Source organism: Armigeres subalbatus, chromosome 2 (assembly GCF_024139115.2).
Source record: "Armigeres subalbatus isolate Guangzhou_Male chromosome 2, GZ_Asu_2, whole genome shotgun sequence".
Taxonomy (NCBI): Eukaryota; Metazoa; Arthropoda; class Insecta; order Diptera; family Culicidae; genus Armigeres; species Armigeres subalbatus.
Window position 1 is genome coordinate 26816687 of NC_085140.1, and position 13615 is coordinate 26830301.

The following is a 13615-nucleotide window of genomic DNA, read 5'->3' on the forward strand; positions in this document are numbered from 1 at the left end:
GATGGAGAGATGTGGCCTCGAACCGTTTATTGTGGCGTCAAATTGTTGATTTAGTGTTATCTGTTTAGATGTAAACTAAAGAAATGAAAATTAAATGAGTACCGGTACTTTGGCTGTTAGGCCGATGCAAACTAGTTGTTTCTCACGCGAACAGGAGCGACACTAGCAATCTTACAGGTACCTATGAATCAACCAGTTAGACAAAAAGGCCGAAACAAATTTTAATCTAGCATAACTTTGAAAAAAAAAATCAAATTTTGATCAAACCAGGACTATTGGACGCAGTAACTCCTCCACTTTTTTGTCCTCATCCTAAATCTCACATTGGTTCACGGACACCGTAGATGTTTCGAGTTTTCCAGGGGTATATTAAAAATGCAATTATCTTCTGCTTGTCATCATTTGTAACGCTGGCTGCAAATCAAGAGTCCTTCAGAAAAATGTATAAGTAAAGCGATTTTAAATCCAGCTGCCCTTAGCATGGTCTTGCTTACCGTTACCGTTAGACTAAGATGAGCCTCTTGTAGCAATAGTGTTATGTTGATAGACTCGCAATGAATCGCCTACTTACAGCGGTACACTAGCGGTACACTTTCGCGGTGCGACATTCCGCGGAACGTCGTACCGGAGAAAAAACTTCGCGGAATGCACCTTTTTTCCGAAAGACATTTCGCGGAGTGTACCTTTTGATCGAAAATCATTCCACGGAATACCATTTGGCGGAATTCAGTTAGAATAATTATCATTGAAATATTTACCGATTTCTGCTTAATGAGTTATTGGCAGTGGCTGATTTTCTACCCGCCGCTTCCACATCCAGGCGCTATCGTATATGCGCAAACAGCCAGCATGAGTTAACCGCCAGAAATTTGTATGGAGAAAGACATCTAACGCGGGTTTTCTCAAAATTAGGAACTTTTCATGAAAAACTATTTGGTACCGGTTATGAAAGATGGTGCCCGCTACTACGCCTACCAAATATTTTTTCGATTAAGGTGCTTAATTTTGAGAAATCAAACCTTAGATGCCTTTTGCCTTACTGATTTCAGAAAGTTAACTCCTAGTGTGCCGCTGTAAGCACGCTCAAAGCATGCGATTCATTACATGCAATCCGGGCTAAATTCTTTAGGATTGCGATTCAAATAATGAACGAAGGTAATGCTTTCTTTGAATGACCGCATCCAGTCGATATAACGCAAAGTGAGTAAACAATGCCTTCTTGAAATGGATACGTTTGCTCAGTACAAAGAAAAGTAAGGAGGAAGTCCCTTCCATCAATTAACGCATCTGCTCGGTAAAGGGAAAAGATAATGCCTACTTTAAATGGATGGCTCTGCCCTAGCGATGGTCGGGATTACCTACAACCATGAATGAAAATCATGAAATCATGAATCATGCCAGTTCATGAAATCATGATTATGATTCATGATTTCAGGAACATTATTCATGGTACTACGCAATCTTCAACAGTCGACAAAATGCATAACCGGTTATTCGAACACCCCCTTCCCAATAAGTGAGAACGGCTGAAAGGTAGCACGCCGGACTCTCACTCGGTGTACTCGAGTTCAAAACCCCTGTTGAACTTTTTTTTTTCGATCTCAACAACCAAATCGTAACGCAACCAATGCGTTACGCGAAAATAAATCATGAAATCATGATTTATATTCATGGTGTATTTTCATAAAATGAAAACACGTTGGATTCATGAAATCATGAATTATTTTCTCATTTCCGGGAACGGATTTTTACCCGTGCACATTTGGCAAACCAAAGCCCGACCGGAACCCGACTTGTAAATTTCCTTCAAACCCGGACCCGAACCAAAAGAAATTTTTGTTTTATCAAACCCGAGAATTTTTACATTTGTAAACCCGTTCTTGAGTGTTTTATTTCTTAAACCCGGATTCGATTTTTTTATCTCACAAACCCGTACCCGAACCGAACCCGATATTGTACTAATTTTTCAAACCCGAACCCGACCCGAACCCATATCTAGTATATATATGCACGGTATAGGGCGACAGGAGTTGATAAAGTCTTATTTTTTAAAAGAACGCGTCTTCCCGGTATAAGGCGAAGGGAGGAGTAACGCCTTCTTTAAATGGATGCATCTGCCCGGTATAAGGCGAAAGAAGTTAATAATGCTTTCTTTAAAAAACAAACGCGTCTTCTCGGTATGGGGCGAAGGGATGGGTAATGCCTCCTTTAAATAGATACATTGGCCCGGTATAAGGCCAAATGAGTTGACAATGTTTTCTTTAAAAGAACGCGTCTGCCCGGTATGAGCCGATGGGAGGAGTAACGCCTTCTTTTGCCTTTGTAATGCCTTCTTTGTATGGATGCGTCTGCCCGGTATAAGGCGAAAGTAGTTAATAAAACCATCTTTCAAAGAACGAATCTGCCAAGTATAAGACGAAGGAAGGGGTAATGGTAATGTAAGTAATAATTCTCCAAATGGTAGCGTATGTAAGGCGAAAAGAAGAAATGAAGGATTATTCATAAAAACGTAACAAAGTAAATAGAGGAGATAATCCCTTCATTACATATTGCCCATCAGCCATATATTATAAAAGATTTGTAAGGGACAATTGAAATTTTTAAAACTACTTCTACATATTCTAGGAGGCCTTCCTTAGCCGTGCTGGAAGATGCGTGGCTTGGTAACTTGGTTTAGAAACTTCACCGGGAATAATTGTGGAATTGCTGAATAAACACTAAGCTATTACTTTTAATATTCCGCCAAATGATGCATTCGGCGAAATTTTTCATTCCACCAAAAGTCATTCAGGGAAAAGGTGCAAACCGCGAGATGTCGTACCGCGAAAAGTTACAAACCGCTAAACGTTATTCCGCGCAATGTTCAACCGCGAAAGTGAATTCCACGAAATAGTTTTCGGCGAAATGTTATACAATCGGTTTTGACTTTGGACAACTAAATAAGTGGACATTCTGTCAAATGCTACAAAAAGACTGGATGTTTTATAAGCGCTTCTACAATTTGGGAAAAGAACAAAAATCGCGTTATTTTCTCAATAATGGAAGGACTTACAGTTTCGAGGATGAAAAAAGAATGGAAAATGTAAATGTCCACCCAAGAACTCCAAAAGCTGCAAATATGGATGCATAAATCATCATAAATACGCCAGCGAGTACTCCAGCTTCAATGGATCTCACAATTACCTCAATCCACGGCACACAAAAAACAAAACAGGCGATTGTATAATATTTTGCCGAAAACCATTCCGCGGAATTCATTTTTGCAGGTTTGCGGAATAACATTTGGCGGTATGTAACTTTTCGCGGTACGACATTTGGCGGATTGTAACTTTACGCGGAATAACTTTTGGCGGAATGTACCATTTCGCGGAATATTGATAACAATAGCTTAGTGTGGCTTAGTGTTCACATTCATCACTTTTACAATTACTACCCGCTAGGTTTGACAGCCAAGTTACCTTTTTTTTTGCGTTTGTATAACACGAGATTAACGCGTTGAAACTTTTGTTCCCAAAAAATCGATTTTTTTAAATCGATGGTAATCTGGCCACCTAGCCACCTGCAGCATAGTTTTGCTTGGCAGCCACGCATCTTCTCAAATGGCTAAGGGAGGCCTCCCAGAATATGTAGAAGTAGTTTTCGAAATTTCAATGCTTTATTATATCTGGCAGACGGGCCGGATATGATAAAGGGAGTATCTCCTCTCTTTACTTTGTTAGGGATAGACATTTTTATGAATAATCCTTTATTTCTTCTTTTCGCCTTATACCGAGAAAACGTATTTATTTAAAGAAGGGATTATATTCTTCCTTCACCTTGTCCCGAGCAGACGCATCCATTTAAAGAAGGCATTACCTCTCCCTTCGCCTTGTCCCGGGTAGTAGCATCCATTCAAAGAAGGTGTTTCCCCTAACCTTCGCCTTATACCGAGCAGACGCGTTCTTTGAAAGAAGGCATTATCAACTCCTTTCTCCTTATACCGGGCAGACGCATCCATGTAAAGAAAGCGTTACTTTTCACTTCTCCTTATACCGGGCAGACGGGTTCTTTTAAAGAAGGCGTTATCAACTCCTAACGCCTTATACCGGGCAGACGCATTCTTTTAAAGAATGCATTATCAATTCCTTTCGTCTTATACCGGGCAGTCGTATCCATTCAAAGAAAGCATTATCTTTCCCCTTTACTCTATACCGAACAGATGCGTTAATTCATAGAATGGACCCCCTTTCTTCTGTATCTGTTCATACCGAACAAACGTGTCCATTTTAAGAAGGTATTCTTTTATCACTTTGCCTCATACCGACCTTCTTTCATTAATTTGAATCACAATCCAAAAAAAAAATCAGACCGGAGTAAACCGTAAATATTTCAATGATAATTATTCTAACTGAATTCCGCCAAATGGCATTCCGCTGAATAACTTTCGGTGAAAAGGTACATTCTGCGAAGTGTTTTTCTGCGAAATAGTTTACAGTCCAGAAAGTTGTTTGGTCGAATTTACCGTTAGCCGAACATAGCATTAGCCGAAAGGGTCATTTTGCCGAAAGGGTCGTTTGGCCGAAAGGGTCATTTGGCAGAGTAGGGAAGGAACGTTTGGCCGAATGGGGTATGGCCGTTTGGCCGAAAGGGACGTTTGGCCGCAAGAGTCATTTAGCCGAAATGGTCATTTGGCCGAAAGGGTCATTGAGCCGAAAGGGTCATTTGGCCGAAAGGGTCGTTAGGCCGAAATGATTCCGTAGGAAAAAGCGCCAGCAGGACGGTTACGTATTGCTAAATCCGCGGACCAAATTCCCGAGGTGTGAGGCTACCTTAAGGCAGCCTTAACGCCGTTGAATAACATCGGAAGATTATTGAATCTTTGTGTGGAATCCCAATATTATCGCATGGATGTTGATCTTGATTGGGGCGAAATTGGAATAATCATCGCATTTGACTATCATATCGCAACCGTTTATAAAGAGATTCTGAGGAAGGTCGAATAAACATTGATTTTATTTTCATAAATTCAAAAGCATTAAGGCGAGATTTATTTTATCGACATTATTTTTACGTATTTTTCCTAGTGTGCGATGGTTATGACTGGCTGAACAATGGTTGAAATAAAAATCTTGTACAGTTATTAACAAACTGTAGTTTGACAGATCGACTTATTGAATAAGAGTCCAATTATGATTCATATTCAGCAATAAGATTATTTATGTTATGCATTGAGTGAGCCATATCTAACAAATCAAGGATGGCGCGGATGGCACCGGCGGATGATCAAATGACAACAGTTCGAGACCGATTTAGGAAAATTTTAAAATGATTATAAAATGATAATTTTAAAATGAAAATAGCAATTGCTTCAAAATACGTCCATTGGAGATCTTGATGATGTTACCTCTATGCGTTATTATTTTCGAAGAATCTTACATGAGCTAAATTAAGCTTAATTAAAATGCTTATTAAAGGTTTAACGAAACAGTTTATAAAGTTGTTTTTCAAAATAAGATGTTGTCGTTGTATAACTTCGCCAAATTTGTGAACAAAGCTTGAACAGAAGTTGTGATAAGAAATAGTACAGACATAATTCAACACAGCTGAATTAAATCATCACAGTGATGTTAGTTCAACTAGTGAATGTTTGTTGGGTCCCCTGATCAAATTAATAAGTCCGTGATTGTTCATCTTTCGTATTGACGTGGAATCGAGATCCGGATATATTGTTCTGTACGGTGCGTCTGTACATACTTACTTATTGGTCCTGTACACCTGGGGTGCGAAGGGCCGACTTAAAAGATCACCATCCTGAGCGATGTCCAGCTATCCAGGTTAGATTTCGCCTTCTTTATATATTTATTGAAGCTTCGCCGCCATGAGCCTCTGGGTCTGCCTGCTGCAATGTCCGCTGGGTTCCAGTTCAATGCTTGTTTACAGATTTTGCTTTACGCTCCTACGAGAGAGGTCGGCTCAGCCCACTCTGATCCCCACTTTCTGTTCCTATCGGCCTCTGTTGACAACGACTATAGAGCTCATTGTTTGAGACCAGGCCAGACCAGACCGAATTATATACCGCAGGCATCTGTTGATGAACACCTGCAGTCAGGGCGATTTAGCTGAAGGGGCCCGGGCGACAGTATGTGGGGCCCCAAAATGTACAAAATAGGTTGGTTTTGTTAGATTTAGGGGCCGGGCCATGGCCCCGGCCCCCCTAAATCAGGCCCTGCCTGCAGTCGTGAGTGTTCTCCATGATGCACACTATGTTTCGCTAGCGTATAACAGCACAGATTTCACGTTAGAGTTAAAAATTCGTATTTTGGTGCGTTCACTTATCTGCCCGTTTTCCAGATATCTTTAAACTCGCAAAGGCAGCCCTTGCTTTGATCCGTGAGTTTGTCGATCTTGGTACCGCTGTTCGACGCCATTTGGCTACCAAGATATTGAAAGCTTTCAACATTCTCCACTGATTGTTCGGCTACTAGAAGGGTCGCCGTGTTTATATCCAACGATTTGGTTTTGCTAACGTTGATGACTAAGCCTGTCGAAAGAGCGTCCGGCAAGTTCGTTGAGCTTACTCTGCATATCAGAGCGCGTTATAGGCTGCCATAGAGCCTGCGGTTTGTTCACGGTCAATCGACGGTCTTCGAGATTCACGTCAACCTACCAAAATCTCGTCGATTACAATGAGGAACAGTAACGGTGATAGAATACATTCTTGCTCTCACACCAGCTACGACCCGGATAGGGTCGGACAAGACCCCATTTGCAGCACTCTCCACTAGAAGGCATCGTACTGTGCTGATGAGGCGATGATTTTCTCAGGAACCCTTGCGTCTCAGGGCGCCCCACATATTCTCGTGATTGAGACGGTCGAAAGCTTTTCAGTCGAGAATACAGGGACTCTTGGAGTTCGTTGACCTTCTCCAGAATGATAGAGCGTGACAAATGGTCCACAGGATCTTCCGGAACGGAGTCAGGGCTGCTGCCGCCGGAGAGTCGCATCGATCTCTCCTGAATCCGGACTAGGATAACTTTGCCTAGAACTTTGAGAACGGTAACTGCAATATAATGCCTCGTTAGTTATCGCATACAGTCAGGTCACCCTTTTGGTACCTTCACTAAGATACCTTGCAACCAGTCGACCGGGAAAAGTTGGTGGCGTCCAGATATTACGAAATAAACGATGCAGTAGTTGAGCGGATGTCAGTTAGCTTTGAGTATCTCGGCTGATATGCGATCGTCGTTGGGATTTATTCGATTTTTATGCTTTGATTGCTTTTGAATCTCTAGCAGTGATGGAGCTGGTACGAAGATCATGCCGAGGTAGTGGTGTCCTGGCTTGCCGTCTTTCATAGGCATCGTTGCATTCATCTTCGCCCCGCTTATCGTCGAGATATCGTGAGAGACGAATGTCTCCAGTTGCTGCGAGCGCCTCTCGTCCGGCAGAGAGTCATCCTACGCTTGCTTTCGGCACATGAGCGTTTCACCCTTTCCAGAGCCGAGTATGATTTTGATCGTTCTGTCGCGGCTTCGGCATTTAATTGGCTCCTTTACCTTCCACCAGGTTTTATCGTGTTCCAATGTTTTCTGGGTGCGCAGTTCGCCCAGATTATTCTCGCTGGTGGAGATGAAGGCATTCTTGTGGGTTTTATTGGTCTTCCACGCTGCCTTCTGGAATATCTGCAGCACGCGTCTTCAGTTCGAAGGAGGTATTTCGCCGATTAGGAGGTGATGATCAGACGCGATATCGGCATTGCATGTGGTCCATGATTTCCTGTAAAGCCGTCACGGGAGACTTGACCCGTGAACGATTCAGAGGGAAGAGCGATCCCCGATCACATGTCACCACAGAATTCTGCGAACAGCACTGTTTTCGTCATTTCTAAGACCATATGTCCCATAATGCGCTCATAGTTTGAGTTGTCGGATCCGATCTTCGCATTGAAGTCACCCATACAGATCTTGATATCACACTTCGGAATTCTATCTGCAACGGCATTGAGTTCTCTTTGTTTTGCAGATCGGTAGCATCGGTTGGTGCATAACATTGGATTATGGTAAGGTTTCGGATCCGTATTCTTAATCTGGCAACGACTATCCTTTCACTTATAGGTTCCCACTTCATAAGCGCTGAGTGTGCCTGGGCGCTATATGTAAGTCAACCTGCGATGCTGGGAAGCGTGTTCACCTCATAAACCAGAGTAGCATAATTTGTCCCGACGGCTTCTGTGTTCTCCAAAGTTTGGCAACGGATTTCACTTAGTTGTGCAATTTTATCCTGCTGGGATAGGGGGTCGACATCAATTACGTAGGCATTTATGGAGGGATGGGGTCTGCCATTTTCTTACGCTCCATATAAATAAAATTGTAAGGAAAAATCTTGCATGGGGGAGGGGTGTTGAAAATTTTCATACATAATTAGTGTACAGCCATAGGGTTAAAACGTTCCATGTTCCTATTAGTGTCCGTCGTGTTAAAAGTCTAGGCTAGTGCGCCCTCTAGCTTAGGAAGTATTAATTAAGTCATCGTGATTACAATTGAATTGTTAATAGGTCGCAACAAAAAGTTTTCACTTAAGTTGCGATTTGAGTAATTTCCATACACTTCAAACAGCGCGTGCTCAGTCTAGTTACAACCAAATAAGCTAAGCATTTGGAGTATTACTAAAACAGCAAATGTCATCGTTTAAGCATAGATGAGTGAATAAGTCAAAATTTAATAAATTTACTGAACAGTTCTTACCAGAGATCGTACAGACAGAGCACTTGGGCTTAACACCTAGCATTAGATAACGAACAGGACATTTCCATAGTACCCAGCTGAACAGTGGAGAACTTTCGTTTTACAAAAAGTTTTTTTTGCCAGAGCGGGAATTGAACCCGCATATACGTACTGCAGTTTCATGGTCAAGTATGACCGCCTAAACATATGCGGAGCGACAATCCCGAAGACCATTTCGAGAAGCAGTGTTTAAAACTTGTCATAAGACGAGTTTGTACAATCCCATTTAATTCCACCACTTAGTTGTACATTGACAGATACGTATTTCGACCTCAACAGTAAGGTCGTCTTCAGTGTCTCGTACTTGACTCGACTTAAGTCGTAAGTAATTTTCTTAACAGTGTTTAAAACTTTGAATGCATTTACCACAATCCGTGTTGTACTCGACTGTTCGATCGCATGTTCGAGACCTGATGGTATCTACTACACTCGTAACTAGACACAAAGTGTATAATTGTCACTATGTCCGTCCATAAAGATTGGATTTTAACGAGTTTGTTTTATTTTTTCAATACAAATATATATATTCAAAATTCTAAACTCTTATATCACACCACCAGACATGTCAGTCCGTATACTTGATTCAAGAATGAACTCACACACACTACATATGCCTGCCATTAGTCTGTCTGTGGTCAATTCGTCCTCAAGTTCCTTTCCCACACAGACAAATAAAATAAAATTAGAATTGACATTCCGGCTTCCAATCAATTCTTCCTATTCCACTTAAGCAAACTTCATTCACACAGCGTAACCACTTTAAGAAAAAATAATACCAATCGACTTGAACACAAGACCTACACCGCAGTCACCGAAGGCCAAGAAAAGCAACAATTTCAATCAACCCAAACCACGCCACAAACCAACCAGCACCGGCGCTGCTGACCCGGAACAAAATTGAAGGAACCTGTTGAATGTGTCATGCTATTCGATAGGACTAACTTCACGCGTCCATTATTCAGGCTCAAATGGACGAAAATGTTGAACGCCGTGTGAAATAGGACGAACAAATTGTTAAAAGGAAATTTGTTACAAACCTAGTTGAAAAAAATCTGCTGTATAATTGACTATAGACGGAAAACAGAAATTAGAAAACAGAAGTCAGAAGTTAGAAAACAAATGACAGTTGTTATATAGGCATTAGGATTTAGCTTTTTCATGTTTATAGATTCAAGAAAAAATATTCATATAAACGGGCTATTTTCATGTTAACCTTCTGGCGCTCACATGGTTTTCGATCATTCATGCAATCTAGCGTTGTGTACGAAATCGTGCTGTTTTCGCAGTGGTGTACCTACTTTAAGCAACGGTGCAAGTCCTGAAGGTTAAACATTTTTCTGCAACAAACATATTTTTGCCAAATGTCAGCAAAAGTGTTTTTCCAATCTTTAAACTCAACTACAATTTGCGAAAAATCATCAAGCAAATAACATTTCGTTCTGAAGCCACAGTTTTTACTTTAGCTACGCGGATTTTCCCAAGATGCAAAAAATACTATGTAGACATTTTCAGCATAGTCAGCTGTTTCTGTTTCACCGTTGAGCTACGGAATGCCACAATACATTCATATTGTTGTGTAGTTTATAAAAATTACTTGCTCCTAACTATGTTCTAATCATTTACCGCTAACCCACTTTGTGAATTAATCACCAGATTAAAATCAATTTCTCGAGGATCTTATCCGCCCACATTCACCCGCTCGTTATTCCCAATAAGCTCTTCTACATTTTAGTCAGGTTCCTGTCGGGTGCTCCCCTTGTTTCCCTATATTTATGCTACATCATCATTATTATCACGACGAGATGTGAAATGAGTCGGAATAAAGTCCCATCGATGATGGGTACGAGCCTTGGCAACCAACGTACGATGACGTTCGGCTTCAGAACCCTTGGGCAACGAAACTTGCCTATACATGTACTATCTGCGATGGAAAAAAGTGTGAAAAGTTCAACACTTTTCCATTCTTTCATGTCGGCCGACCAACCGGATGATGATGGGGACACCCCGAAATGGGGCAGGAAGGCATGAACGTGCCCATATAAAACAAGGGATATAATCCGCACCAAGACGTCGTTATCGTCGTCGTTTCTGGAGTCGTCATCTTCGTCTTTTGTGGCGAATTCCAATGGTTCATTCCTTCGCTATATTTATGAAGTTCTTGACACTCGTAACCTCCCTCTGTCCACGCGGTGGCTTCCGCGTGGCATCTAGAAATGATAGAAATCTTCAGCACCTTCTCACTTCATAGTTAGTGGGGGTAACTTTCACTCCGGGTATGGCGATACGGAGCTTTGTGATTTTCATATATAGTCATTTTACATAACCGCAATTCTTCAGTCAATGAATCACCCACTTTAAGCATGCTTTCAGCGGCACACTGAGAGTTGACTCTCTAGTATCAATAAGGCGAAAGGCTTCTAAGGTTTGATTTCTCGAAATTAGGTATCTTTATCTGCATAACTGGTTTACAACTGGATTACAATTGAGATTGGACAAATCAAGCATCCGAAAGATATTCAATTTGCAAAAAAGAGCTACGAAAAAACGTAAAAAATTCCTACTCATTTTTTTGGCATTTATTCTTAACCGATTTGCTCGTAACAGATTTCATTCGACGCGAAATCTTTCCCATTGTTTCTATTGAAAATTGGCTCATTCAATCGGAAGCCTCCTTCCAAGAGGCTCGGAAGCCCCTTCCAAGATGCCGAAGCCTCCTTCCAAGAGGCCTGGAAGCCTCCTTCCAAGAGGCCCGGAAGCCTCCTTCCAAGCCTGGAAGCCTCCTTCCAAGAGGCTCGAAGCCTCCTTCCAGAGGCCTCGGAAGCCCTCCAAGAGGCCTGAAGCCTCCGAGGCCTGGAAGCCTCCTTCCAAGGCTCAGCTCCCAGGCCCTGGAAGCCCCTCCAGGCTCTCCCAAGAGGCTCGGAAGCCCTTCCAAGAGGGGCTCGGAAGCCTTCCAGAGCCCGGAAGCCTCCAAGAGGCTCAAGCCTCCTTCCAAGAGGCCTCGGAAGCCCTTCCAAGAGGGCCTGGAAGCCTCTCCAAGAGGCTCAAGCCTCCAGAGGCCTGCCTCCCTTCCAAGAGGCCCAAGCCTCCTCCAAGAGGCTCCGAGCCTCCTCCAAGAGGCCGGAAGCTCCTTCCAGAGGCTCGGAAGCCCCTCCAAGAGGGTCGGAAGCCCCTTCCAAGAGGCCTCGGAAGCCTCCTCCAAGAGGCCCAGAGCCTCCCTCCAAGAGGCCTCGGAAGCCCCTTCCAAGAGGCCTCGGGGCCTCCTCCAAGAGGCCCAGCCCTCCGAGGCCGGCCTCCTCCAAGAGCCCAGCCTCCTTCCAGAGGCCCTGGAAGCCTCCAGAGGCCTGGCCTCCTCCAAGAGGGCCTGGAAGCCCCTCCAAGAGGCTCAGCCCTCCGAGGCTGGAAGCCTCCAGAGCCTCCTCCAAGAGGCCCGGAAGCCTCCTCCAGGCCTGGAAGCCTCCAAGAGGCCTCGGAAGCCTCCTTCCGAGGCTCAGCCCTCCAAGAGGCCTGGAAGCCCTCCTAAGCCCAAGCCCTCCAAGAGGCCGGAAGCCTCCTCCAAGAGGCCCGGAAGCCCTCCTCCAGAGCCTGAACCTGAAGAGGCCTGGAAGCCTTCAAGAGGCCTGGAAGCCCTCGAAGGCTCCGAAGCTCCTCCAAGAGGCCTGAAGCCTCCAGAGGCAGCTCAAGCCCTCCTCCAAGAGGCCAAGCCTCCAGAGCCTGGCCTCCAAGAGGCCTCGGGCTCCCCCAAGAGGCCTCAGCCTCCTCCAGAGGCTCAGCCCTTCCAAGAGGCTCAGCTCCTTCCAAGAGGCCCAGCCTCCAAGAGGCTCAGCCTCCTCAAGAGGCCTAGCCTCCTTCCAAGAGGCTCGAAGCCCTTCCAAGAGGCCTGGAAGCCTCCTCCCAAAAGGCTCGGAAGCCTCCTTCCAAGAGGCTCGGAAGCCTTCTTTCAAGAGGTTTGGAAGCCTCCTTTCAAGAGGCTCGGACGCTTCCTTTCAAGAGGCTCGGAAGCCTTCGAAAATTGCAGACAACATGGAGATCCGGTTAGTTTTTAGGTCCGTTTCTAATATATATTATGAGTTGAACTTGAAAACCTCCCTCAGTGCCAAATTTTTTAGAAGAAAATTTTTGTTCAATAAAGTAATTTCGGCTGCGCCACTGAATAAAACTTATAGTAAATACGTAGTTCTTTCTTACTCGAAATTCAACTACCTAGTAACTAGTTTTAAAAATCCAAAAACTCTGGAGCAATTGCTAAATATAGGGTCATGAACGAGGCACTGCAGACGAGCATATTTTAAAGTTACAATCGAGTTTTTAAATTAAATCTACTAAGTTTAAATCTATAATACCTTGCTCTTAAAATCATCATAAGAGCGCAACTGTATTTTGATCGATTCCCCGACTTATTTTGGCTAAGTATAACTCAACTGTTTCAAAACTCCTTAACCACCTCCCCTGGACCAATTTTCTGGCTACGCCACTGTCTTTTCAAATTGATTTCATACTTGTCACAATCTATATTGTAAAAACTTAACAAGAAAAACTATAGAAAACTGCATGAGTTAAATTGTTGGACTAAGTGATAAAACTAAAAAATTATCCTCGTTTTAAGACTGAATTCAACGCAAGCCTTTAACGTGTTCATTTTGTCACCTTTTCCTCTGAATTCCTAAAGTCATGTAAAAACGACCGTAAGGGTGACCCCACTTTTGTATCGTTCACTAAACACACCGTGAGTAGTTAATTTTTAAGGTCATAGAATATCTTATACCAAACGCCATTATACCACGAAGAATTTTACCTATGGACAAAATTTATTAAAGAAACAACCGAGAAGAGGATGGTAAACTCATCATCTAAT